The sequence below is a fragment of the Acomys minous genome, assembly GCF_964271855.1.
Source record: "Acomys minous genome assembly, chromosome: 18".
NCBI classification, from domain to species: Eukaryota; Metazoa; Chordata; class Mammalia; order Rodentia; family Muridae; genus Acomys; species Acomys minous.
In genome coordinates, this window is record NC_140501.1 from 13882576 (window position 1) to 13895805 (window position 13230).

At 36.7% G+C, this 13230-nt stretch overlaps 1 protein-coding gene and 1 long non-coding RNA gene across 4 annotated transcripts in view; one reads left to right on the forward strand and one right to left on the reverse strand.

Moving 5' to 3' along the window:
- Positions 1–13230, forward strand: part of LOC311589608 — a 97658-nt gene that overhangs the window by 21412 nt on the left and 63016 nt on the right. For all 3 annotated transcript variants that reach the window (XR_014776581.1, XR_014776582.1, XR_014776583.1), the window contains exons 2-4: positions 4329–4550; positions 6623–6666; positions 13198–13223. This is a non-coding gene — a long non-coding RNA (uncharacterized lncRNA). The remainder of the gene's footprint in view (positions 1–4328; positions 4551–6622; positions 6667–13197; positions 13224–13230) is intronic.
- The window catches only part of LOC311589605 (uncharacterized protein), a 138749-nt gene that overhangs the window by 14242 nt on the left and 111277 nt on the right, over positions 1–13230 (reverse strand). The gene's annotated exons all lie outside the window — the stretch shown is intronic.

A 13230-nucleotide genomic window follows, 5' to 3' on the forward strand; every position in this document is an offset into this window, starting at 1 on the left:
AATTGGGAGGCTTATATAGTTAACATGTAAAGAAAGATATGATTTTCCTCCTTAAGGAAATCAAGAATGGTTTGAGAAACTACAATGTAAGTTCAGTTAATTATACATGTACTTAACTATTATTCTATCCATCTTTTCATATGTTAGTTGATTTAACTTCTAGCTACCATGAAGGTAGTGGGAGAGGAGAAACCAGATATTTTCATTAACTCATCAAATATGATTTTGTAATTATTAAAACCAAAATTGAAAGATTGAGAAAATTAACAACAGGAAAAAATAATTGGAGCAATTAATCAAGTACTTAGCTAACAACTAAAACTGAGGAAAAAGTATGAAGGCAATGTCAGAAGCAGGGAATAAAATAAAAGAAAATTGTAACTCCTGGGTGTAATACTCTCACTAGAAGATTGGATGGTGAAATAGAGGGCTTGAGAGTTTCAAAACTATGGAACAGGTCCAGATGTCTATGAATGAGAAAAATGTCATATATTTATAATATATAATGAGCTTTTATTCATCTTTAAAATACAATAAAACACAGTATCTATAGGAAAATAGAAGGAAGTGGTAGTCATTTTATTAAGTGAAATGAGACAGATTCGGAAAATGGACAGTGCTTGCTGTCTCCCTTGTAGCGTGAAATTAGAAGGGGAGGGAGCAAGGAGTGAGATATCTAACAGAAAGAGTAAAGGGATGAGTGAATATGGTACTCTTGTATATATAAACAAATATAGGAGTGTGTGTGTGTGTGTGTGTGTGTGTGTGTGTGTGTGTGTGTGTGTGTGTGGTGTGTCTTTTAAAACAAGCATGAGAACTATTTGTGGGAAGGAAGATGAGAAGAAAGATTAGATAAAGAGGTGGTGGAGAGATGGGGGAGGAGGTTAGCAGAGAAAGCCATCACCGCTGGCATCTCAATTCAATCACAGGGACTTGTATAGTGAAATGGAAGAAAAACAGTTGAAAAAAATTCTCTGAACTCTCTACAAGATCCATAGTAATGCACCCTTCCACACACACAAACATAAAGAATGAATATAAAAGAAAATTTAAAAATTAACTTCTCAACACCACTACAAAATATTGTAACAGAGACTTTCATTCATCAAGATCAAATAATTATGTCAAAATTGTTCACCAAGGCTAACAACTAAAAGGAAAAACTTTCAAATATTAGAGTAAAAATAAAGTGTTTTTTTAAAAAAATAATCAATTTAAATCTTGTATACTTTAAAAGTTGTTTTAGTAAAGTGGAAATAGACCTTAGAATATTCCAAAAGGTAGAGAACTAATAGAATTGCAGTATTTATGTAGCTTTCAAAAATATTCAATTTCTAAATAAAACTTCATGTATATTGATTTCTTCTATAGAAAAATTCTCAGAAATATAAAAGTAGCCTTACCTCAGTTGACAAAAGAATTATTAAAGAAAATCTCACCAATAAGACCAGCAAAATAGAGAAATGTATAAAAGAATATTAATGAAAAGACATAAAAAGATAAATTAATATTTATCATAAGCATCTTCAATTTGTGAAAATATTAAGAGACTGACATAATCATGGAAGTCTAATTGCTCAAGCTGCAAATAATTATTAAAGAATATACTTAAATTGACCATAGTGGTACACACCTTTAATTTCAGCACTTGAGGAGTGCAGTAAAAATGAAAGATTTTATATTTCAATAATGAAATATATGTTCAATATATTATCAATGTAGTTTGGTAAATGTAATACACACAAATGCATGTAATAACAATTAATGAAAAAATAGATCATAAATTTCAAGGAAATCATGGAAGAGCATATAGTAGGGTTTGGAGGAAAGTGATAAAAAGGTAAAATGATGTCCTTATATTAAAATTTTCCTACTGTTGAGGCACTTGATCAACCGTGTTAATTGCTGATCGATTCATAATATCCTGAAATTATAAACAACCTACATGTCCCTCAACTGAAAAATGAAGAAATATAGTACATTTATAAAATAGTTTACTCAGCTTTTCACAAAGTAATGACAGCATAACATTTGACAACAAATGAATGGAGCTAGAACAATGTCGCCCTGAGTGACATATCCCAGGCACAGAAAGATAAATATAGTATGCATGTGCTTGTATTTGGATATTAGCTATGAGGGCTATGGAGCCCAAGCTACAGTTAATAGAACCACAGAGGATAGATATAGAGTAAGGGACTAAAGGGAACAAATGGATCTCTTTAGGAAATGGAGCATGAAGCATCGTCCTTCTGTAGGCAGGTAGGACTTCCTGTGGAGGGATAAGGACACCAACACACCTACAAAACCTTTGACACAAAATTTCTTCTGCCTACAAGATGTGCAGGGATAAAGATGGAACAAATATTGAGGAAATGGCCAAACACAGACTAGTCCCACTTGAAACCCATCCCATGGGAGAGAACCAATCTCTGATATTATCAATGTTACTCTAGTATGTTTATAGACAGTAGCCTAGCATAACTCCCCTGAGAGGCTTCACCAACAGCTGATGAAAACAGATGCAGAGATCCACAGCCAAACATTAGACAGAGCTCTTAAGTCCTATGAAAAGCTTGGAGGAATGATGGAGAGAGCTGGAGGGGTCAAGAACTCTACAGGAAGATCTACAGGTCAACTAATTTGGGCGCATGGAGCTCATAAAGACTGAACCACAAACCAAAGAGCATTCATGAACTGGTCCTAAGACCCTGGCACATATGTAGCATATGCACAGCTTGGTCTTCATGTGGGCCACCCAACAACTGGAACAGAGATGCTCTCTGACTCTGATGCCTGCCTTGTCTGGCCTCCGTAGGAGATCATGCTTCTAGTCCTGCAGTGACTTAATGTGCCAGGACAGGTTGCTACCCGTGGGAGACCTCCTCTTTCTCTAAGGAGTTGGGAAGCGTAGAATGGAGGGAGGGGTGTGTGTGTGTGTGGGGTAAGTAATAGGAGAGGGAAGCTATGATTAGGATGTAAAATGTACACATAAATAAATAAATAAATAAATAAATAAATAAATAAAGGAAAAAAGAATCGATAACTGGCTAGTTGGGGAGTGGAAAGGATGGATCAAGTGGGGAGGGGGAGGAGTGGTGGATAGCGGGAAGGAGTACAGGGAAAGAACTAAAATTATGGGTATTCGAGGGGTGGTGTGAAAATCAAATACAACCTTACTAAAATATATACTGTTAGGAATGTTAATTAAATAATATAATTAGGGAAACACGGCCACAGCTGGGCATCTCTAGTCACCAAATGAAGTCTTCAGTAAAAGGATTGGGTTGTATCCTGTTGAATTGTTAATCAAAGTTCCCATGAAAATCCCCAAACAACCCTGGATGTTTCTAAAACTAGGTAACTTGCTCTGAAAAAAATTGACAGCAAGGCCTGTTGTTGAAGACAATTTACTATGATAATTCTCCCGATCCACAAACAAGGGAGCTCCCTCCATCTTTTGATGTCATGTTCAATCTCTTTCTTCAGAGACTTAAAGTTTTTTTTTTTTTAACAAGTCCTTCATTTGCTTGGTTAGAGTTACTCCTAGATATTTTATATTGCTTGTGGCTATTGTGAAGGGTGCAGTTTTCTTAATTTCTTCTTCTGCATGTTTGTCATATGTATATAGGAAAGCTACTGAGTTTTTTTTTTTTGAGTTAATTTTGTATCCAGCCAATTTGCTGATGGTGTTTATCAGCTGTAGGAGTTCTCTGGTGGAATTTTGGGTGTCACTTATGTAAACTATCATATCATCTGCAAATAGGGATAATTTGACTTCCCCCTTTCATGGATCCCCTTGATCTCCTTTTGATGTTTTATTGCTCTGGCCAGAACTTCAGGAACTATATTGAAGAAATATGGAGAAAGTGGGCAGCCTTGTCTGGTCCCCGATTTTAGAGGAACTTCCTTGAGTATCTCTCCGTTTAATTTGATGTTGGCTATTGGCTTGCTGTATATAGCCTCTATTATGTTTAGGTATGTGACATGTTGATCTGGTGCCTACAGAGAAACTTAACTCACACTTTCCCAGGATCTTAATTACAGGAAGTTACTATGGTTGCTACCAAAAGGGAATCAAACAAACCAAGCCTGACCACAACCATTTATCTCTAATGGTTTCCTGGCTGAAAGATGTGCTACGGAAATGGTGACAAAAGCTTCTGGGAGTAGCCAATCAATAACTTAATTTTTTAGGGAACACTCCATTAGATGTAACCCCTAACAAACACTTCTTAGTTGACAAAGACTATGGTCTTAATAAGCCAGGGATATGGAGTAAAACTCTAGGTCTGAAAATTAATTGTGATATTCTTCTATTCTCACAGGTCACTACAGTGTATGGATATCAGCAGAGAAGCTTTGTCCCTCAGCTAATGGTGCCAAGCACGGAGATCCTTAGCCAGACCTTGTGCAGAGAGTGAAAGACTTGGAACATTCAGGACTAAATGGAAAGTGATCATCAAGTACTTCCCCTCACAGATCAGGAACTTGGCAGAAAGTAGGTTGAAGTCACTGAGACTGAGGCAGCATGTAGATGGCCGTAACAGGTCAGAACCAGGTTCATGATGCATATATAATATTGTTTCCAGCTGAGTGTTTTTATAGGATTCCTGAGTGTACAAAGAAGTGAATCTACAATTCTAGTGCCTATGCCTTCTCTTGTGCTCTATCCTTCTGTTGGTTTGTCTTGTTCAACTTTGATGTGATGGTGTGATATTTTAATTTTTTCTTAGTATATTTTATTTTGTTATACTTAAAAAGTGAATGAACTGAGAGCTATCAGTTATACCAGCTGTGTGTGGGAAAATCAGTTTTTTTCCAATAGAGTAAAACTGGGTATATAAATTACTCCAGGACAGGCTTCAGGAGTAGTTGAACAACATGTAATTGGACTCCATAAGTCTCTCTTCTCTCTCTCTCTCTCTCTCTCTCTCTCTCTCTCTCTCTCTCTCTCTCTCTCTCTCTCTGTGTGTGTGTGTATGTGTGTGTGTGTTTTTTCTTCTTTTCTCTCTTTTTGATTTTTCATTTGTTGTTTTACTTTGTTTTCTTGACTTGAAGAATTTGTTGTATTTTTTTGTTTATTTTTGCTTTTCTTGGGAAAGAACTTACATTTGGATGGGTAGAGAAGGGGAAGGAACCTGGAAGAACTTGGAGGAGTTGACATATGTTTTCATATATATATTTTAATTTCAACATTGCTTTTCCATTTTATAAAGAATAGAGTTATTTTCTCATGCAATGTATTCTGATCACAGTTTCGACTTCATCTACTCCTCTCAAATGTTCCCCATCTTTTCTCTGATCTGGTTCAGTTCCCTTCCTTTTTCTCATTAGAGAATAATAGCCTTCTAATAGGTATAAAAATATAGCAAAATAAAATTAATAAGATGTAACAAAGTCCATACCATAGAGGTTGAATAAGGAAAATCAACATAAAGAAAACATCCAAGAGAAGACGTATCCGTTTGCCCACTCTCCCAGGATTCTGATAAAAATAGTATACTGAAAGCTATAATATACATGCAGCAAACCTGGTTCAGAGCCTTGCTGGCCCTGTGCATGCTTCTATATCTCTTTAAGTTCATATGAGCTTTGCCAGTTGATTTAGAAAGCTTTCTTCTCCTAAGATCCTCTATCCACCAATCTTTTCACCCCTAATTCTGCCAGATTCTCTGAGAGTTAAGTGGTGGGATGTTATGGATAAATCCAATTTGTAGATATAGATTCCAAGTCTCACTCCCTCCTCTCTCCCTCCTTCTCTCCCTCTCTCTCTCTTTCTGCACAACATCTGCCTGTGGGTCTCTGTATTTGTTCCCAACTGATGCAAGAGAAAGTTTCTCTGGTGATGGATTAATAAGGCATGTATATACATGTATAGCAGAATATCAATAGGAATCATTTTATTTATTTTTTAGATTAGTCATGTTTGTTTTATCCTAAGTACCTGGGATAGCTCATCTTTGTTTCTTGATTATGCAGTTTTGGGTATTGGTTCTGCCTTGTGCTGTGGGATTAAGTCAAATCAGATATTCAATGGTTACTTCCATACCTTAGTGTCACCATTGCCCTCGCATATTTTGCAGACAGGACAGATTGTAGCACATAGGTTTTGTGGTTGGATCAGTATTTTATGTTTCCTTTGGGATATCCTATAGAGTACCTTCCTATACTAAAGACTCACAAATGGGTGAAGATTCTGTGTGGACGCCAGCTCTACCTCTCCATGTTCAATTAATCCATCTCTGGTGATGGATTAATAAGGCATGTATATATATACATGTATAGCAGAATATCACACATACACACACACACACACACACACACACACACACACACACACACACACATATATGTAGCCCTATTCTGTTCTTTTATACCTAACCTCTCTGGCTCTTTGGATTGTAGCTTGATTGTCATTTACCTAATAGCTACTATCCACATATAAGCAAGTACAGACTATCTTTATCTTTAGGGTCTGTGCTGCCTCACACAAGATGGTTTTTTAATTCATCTATTTGCCTGATAAATTCATAATGTCAGTGTTTAAAGAACTAGTAATACTTGATTGTGTAAATGAACAATATTATCTTTATCCATGTTTCTCTTGGGCAAAAACTAGGTTGCTTCCAGCTTCTATTATGAATATAGCAACAATGAACAGAGGTGAGTAAGTGTTCTTGCAGTAGGATTAATTATTCTTTGGTAAATGCCCAAGATAGATCTCGAGGCATATTCCCATCATTTGGAGAAACCATCATATTTTTTTCCACAGTAGCTGTAATAGTTTTCACTGTACCCAGCAATAGACAAATTAGACATCCTTGCCAGCATCAGTCTTCACTTGTGTTATTGCTCTTACCCATTATGACAGGTGTAAGATGAAATTGTAAAGTAGTTTTGATTTGCATTTCCCTTGTGGCTAAGGATAAGGAACATTTCTTGATGTGTTTCTTGGCTATCTGAAATGTTTTGATTGCACCCAATTTTTAAATTAGATTACTTAGAGCTTTGATATCTAACTTTGTGACTTTATAAATTTTGATATTAGTCCTCTAATGAAAGTGGATTTTGTAGTTAAAAAAAAATCTTTCCCATTCGATACATGTCACTTTGTCTAAAAAACAGCATCCTTGGACTTACATAAGGTTTCCATTTTATGATATCTTATTTATTATTTGTTGATCTTAGTGCCTGGGCTAATGGTGTTCTGTTCAGAAAGACTTCTCTTGTGCCAGTTAGTTCAAAGGTATCCCCTACTTTCTCTTCTATAATATTCAGTCAGTGTATCCAGGTTTAGGTTAAAGTCTTTCCTCTATTTGAAAATAATTTTATGCATGGTGATAAGTATGGATATATTTACATTCTTCAACATGCAGCCATCCAGGGTGATCATGAATGACCTCAACAGTATGCTATATCAATGATTTTTAATGAAACATTTTTATTGTTTACATATACATTTAAAATATTACACATATATACAATAAACTACCTACAGCAAGAAGAACTATGACACTATCAGGAATTATATAAATGTTACATTCTTAGTGTTTTGGTTATTTGTATTGGACAGCCTTGAAGAAAACATCTTTCCTATCATGGTGCATCTAAAATTCTGAATGTAAATAACTCTCCATTATATCTTGTCATTATCTGCTTAAAACATCTATCTAGTCCTAAAAAATCTTAACCCCGAAACTACTAAGTTTCATTGTAAAACTAAACTACCTGGTCTTCAACCCCATCAGAGACTTGTAAAAGAATAAATTTGATTGCCTGAATATGCTGGGATTGCAGGTTAGTAGATTTCCAAATGAGAAGGTGAAAGAAACAGTTTGCTACCTGAACAGTTACCCAAAACTCTCTATAACATTGGAGCAACTTCTTCAACCTTCTGGCCCAATATATCTGACAGACCTTTACTCTGAGTTAATGTATATCTTTATTGCTGATGTGTGCCTTGTATGAAGCCCAATGATGGATCTGTTTTCACATCCATTCTGTCAGCCTGTGTCTTTTTTATTGGGGAATTGAGGCCATTGATGTTAAGAGATATTAATGACTGGTGGTTGTTCCTTTTATTTTGATGTTGGTGGTGTTAAAGTGTGTATGTTTCTGTGTTTTTGGATTTGTGGATATGGAGTTATTTATTTCCTGTGTTTTCTTGGGTGTAGCTAGCCTTCTTGAGTTGGAGTTTTCCTTCTAGTACCTTCTGTAGGGCTAGATTTGTTGATAGGTATTGGTTAAGCTTGGTTTTGTCATGGAATATCTTGCTTTATCCATTACAACTCCCCATTGAAAGTTTTCCTGGCTATAGTAGTCTGGGTTGGCATCTGTGGTCTCTTAATGTTTGCATTACTTCTGTCCAGGCCCTTCTAGCTTTCATAGTCTCTGTTGAGAAGCCAGGTGTAATTCTGATGGATTTGCCTTTATATGTGACTTGACCTTTTTCTCTTGCAGCTTTTAATATTCTTTCATTGTTCTGTACATTTAATGTTTTGATTATTATGTGGAAAGAGAATTTTCTTTTTTGGTCAAATCTATTTGGAGTTCTGTATGCTTTTTGTATATTTACAGGCATTTCTTTCTTTATATTGGGGATGTTTTCTTCTATGATTGTGTTGAAAATATTTTCTGGCCCTTGGAGCTTGGAGTCTTCTTCTATTCCAATTATTCTTGCATTTGGTCTTTTTATAGTGTCCCAGATTTCTTTGGTGTTTTGTGTCGGGAACTTTTTAGTTTTAAGATTTTATTTGATTGATTTATTGGTAACTTCCATCAAATCTTCCACACTTGAGATTCTCTTCCATTTCTTGTATTCAGTTGGTATGGCTTATGTCTGTCATTCCTATTCTCTTCCTTATGTTTTCCAACTCTAAGATTCCTTAGCTTGTGTTTTCTTTGTTGCTTCTTATTCCTTCTTTAGGTCATGAATAGTCTTCTTTCTTTCTTTTGATTGAATTATCCTATAATTCTTTATGGGATTTATTCACTTCCTTGATCTGTTTGGATGTATTTTCCTGTGTTTCTTTGAGTCATTTATTTTCATCTTTGAAAGCTTCTATTTTTTTTTATCACCTCAGATTTACAGTATTCTCCTTGTGCTTCATCTCTCCTGTGCTTGGTCTGTTAGGATCACAGGCTTCTAGTGTTGCTATATGGCTCTGAGTTTTGTTTCTAGGCTTCTTTTACTGTCCTCTAGGCACCTGGGTGTCTCTGGTGTTAACAGGCCTAGATATTCCTCCAATGAGGTCACTATTTGTGTCCCACATTGGCCAGGCAGGTTGGGAGCAAGTAAAGAGAGCTCCAGGCCAAAGGTTGTTTGCTACAGCTCCACAGAGGCCTCTTCAGGATATTGGGCAGTGGGTGTTAGAGCCTATGCCCAACTCAGTTCAGCTGGGTTCCCTGACTGTATTCCAGTTGGGTCAGGCAGGAGAGGAGTGGGCTGTTAGATTTCCTAGACCAAAGATGTTCAGGTGCTCTACAGTACTTTTGGAGATGGCAGGGCTCTTTCTATATGCTCTGTGTTCCAGATGGGCTATACCATTAAGCATCTGGGGGTGGGCTGCAAGAGATTCAAGCTTGGACTGGTCAGGTGCTCCACAGTCCATTTTGCAATGGCAGCAAATGTGAGGCTTGGTCTGCGCCCGACTCAACTCTGTCTATCTGTTCTTTATCCAAGATGGGTCAGGCTGTTAAGCAGCTGGGGATATGAGAGGTACCAGAGATCAAAGCTGCTAGTGTGTTCTACTGGTCTTCTTGATAGGACAAGGCACTATTTATCTGCTCTGTGCCCAGTTGGGCTAGGCCAGTAAACCACTGTATGGTGGAGAGGAACATGTAAAGAAATGTTCAACATCTTTAGTTATCAGAGGAATGAAAATCAAAACAACTCTGAGATTCCATCTTACACCCAACAGAATGGCTAAGATCAAAAATTCAAATGACTCCACATGCTGGCAAGGATGTGGAGAAAGAGGAAAACTCCTTCATTCCTGGTAGGACTGCAAGCTTGTACAAACTCTTTGGAAATCAAACTGTTGCATTCTCAGAAAATTGGGAATAGGACTACCTCAAGTTTCATTTTTTCCACTGTTTGGAATGTACTCAAATATGCTTCACCACAGAAAAAGGATATTTGCTAAATTATGTGCATAGCAGCCTTATTCTTAATAGCAAGAATCTGGAAACAACCTCAGTCAAAGAATTGATAAAGAAACTGTGATACATTTACACTATGGAATACTACTCAGCTATTAAAAAGAAGAAAACCTTGAAATTTGCAGGCAAATGGAGGGAACTAGAAATGATCATCCTTGGTGAGTTAACCCAAACCCAGAAAGATACACATGGTATATACTCACTTTATAATTGGATACTAACCCAACATGGATGTTCTCTGAGAGTCTTCATTCAGCAGAGGATTGGGACAGATGTTGGGACTTACTAACGGGACTCCAGGTGATAGTGTTATGGAAGAATGGGAAGTTAGAAGGACCCAGAATATTCAGGGACCCTGCTGGAAGACAATCAAGGCTGGAAATCTGGGACCAGGAGGGGCTGCACAAAGTGCTATAACAACCAAAGACCATGTATGAGGAAAACCTAGACTTCCTATTCAGCTCTACCCAATGGACAGCATATTGTGCACAGTTGATGGAAGACTGAGGACTGACTCTGACATGAACTCTGGTGTCCCTTATTTTACTACTTGACCTTGGATGGGAGGTTTGGTGGCATGCAAAGGAAGGGGAAAGAGGCTATCCAGATGAGACCTGAGAGGCTGTGATCATATGATGGGGAATGAGGTCCCCTTCTGTCACAGGTCTAGGGGAGGGGAATAGGGTGATTGAGGAAGGGGGAGGCAAAGGGAAGATACAAGTGAGGGGATAACAATCGGCATGTAATCTGGATAACAAAATTTAATAAATTTAAAAAATAATTTTTTGTACAAGAATAACTATTTTTTTTTACCATTTTATTATTATGTTCTTTGATAATGGCATAATTTTTGTACATATGTATACAAAATCACTTTGGCATGTGTTTTTTTCTCACTACAAGAATTTCACTTTTCTATTATGGAATAATTTTAGTACATGAGGTGAGCTATTTTTTAGTAATAATTTAAGTCAGCCTGATAGGTGCCCATAGAAGATGGCAAAAGTCAACTAATACTGTGTGCACTCTGACTTTTGTGATTATAATTTCCTCTATATTACACTTTTTAATTTCATGTGTGAAATATCTGAGAAATTATCGAGTTACTAATTGAAAGGTCCATCACCTGCACAAGACACACAAGACTAAGTTCTGAGCACATAGGAGATTCTTTTGCCCCAAGAGGATAAAGGACAGGTGATGAGAAACAAGGAGGGGAGATAGAAGACAAGGGGGAAAGGAAAAAGGAATAAAGGAGAAGGAGACGGGGAGGAATATAAGCACCAAGGATACCTCTGGACAAAGATGGCCATAGCAAGTGTCTGTTTATGAAAGAAAAGGTGAAACTCATTGTTTGGTGAGTTGGTTAATTTTGATTGTGCATGTTAATTAGAATAGCAGAAAGGGAGTTTTTGATTGCTCTACTTCAATACTTTGATAGTTGGACCTAGTAGTCAGCCTCAAGGGGAGGAAGTGCTCAAATAAAAGACTAGATCTTTAACAATGTAACCTATAGTTTAATAAGGAGGAGAAAAAGGAGAAGGGCAATGCCTGCTGGAGTTGTGTTTGCCACGTCATGCCTGCAGGTTCACTAATGTTACTGTGACATCTGGGTGTTGAGGTAAAATAAAACTTTGCACAATTCTAATATTTATCAAAAGTGATAAATGATGGATTTAGGGGGAAATAATTGCTAAAACATGATTGGTGGAATGTAGGAGTTAGTCTGCCAATGAGTTAGTGTGTATGTAGAGAAAGGGGCCCTAGATGACACTTAACTCACTATTTACTGATGTACGTACAAATGACAGAACAAACAAACAAAAAACAAACAAAAAACAGAAAAGTCTTAGTCTTGGCATGGAGAAATTGTAGTACTAAATTGTCTGCAGATTGTGCACTGTGCTCTATGCTTCAGGTTTTGTATACTTTCATCCATTCTGGCCTTTAGATTATGAAGCTGTTATTGAGGCATGTATGTTCTTATAAGTAACCTCTTATCCATGCACCTGTAAGTGACCCATATATAACTCATTAGCTCAACAAGTTAGATGTTGGTGCTATCTGTACCTTGGCCTGCCATCTATGCCTTCTATGAAGTGATTAGGTGTTTGTTCATGTCTTCCCAGGAACAGTGTCATAAAACAAACTGGGTGGTTTCTCTACACATTCAAGTGGGAAAACAATCTCATTACACATGTCAAAGAAATCAATATGTACATTTGATTTTAAAGATATAGGCCAGAAAATTTAGAAACTCCCTTTGTCAGTTTATCAATTAAAACTCCACTTGATAAAGATTACTTCTCTATTTTGAATGTATATTCTTAGATCTGTCCTCTTTCCCAACAAACCCAACTTTGTTTCCTATTTTTGTTCCTACCTATCATGTCTAAATTGTGCTGCTCATATGTCTTGTATATGTGACCACATACAGGAGTGTGGCTAACCTACATGGGCTAAGATGTTGAAAATGGACTCTCCCTCTCCCTCTCACTGTAAGTTGTTAATAGCTCTTCAGATGGGAGAGTGACTTCATGTCCAGGTTGCCTTTCTGAATGCTGGGATTTTGTTGAATCTTGGGAGGCAGTAGCAAGAAATAATTGTTGTATGTAGGGCTGAGCATTCGATGGGCTTCTATTCACTATATCTTGGTAAGATGTATGTCATTGTCTTAACCACCATCTATTGCAAAAGAGTTTTTGTAATGAGGCTTCAGTCATTAAGAATAAATTTAGTACCATTAAGAATACATTTAACCCATTGAGATTCAGTCTTGTCATTCTGCTGTTGTAGTCTCCATATATGTATTTATCTAGTCAAAGTGGATTGCTTTTCATTCATGTTGGTATAGATTGTCTTTTGTTTGTTCTTGAGCTTAAGGGAAATCTATAAATAAAATTAGCATAAATATTAACTTTGAATATTTTACCTCAGTCTCAATTGGTGTATTTTTACCAATATCCGTAATCATCCATATTTTGTTTTCATGATTATATTGTCATTTTTACCCTTTCACTCTCTTATTTTCAGGTGCAGAGTATTATTTGTGAAAAAAGGTAATAA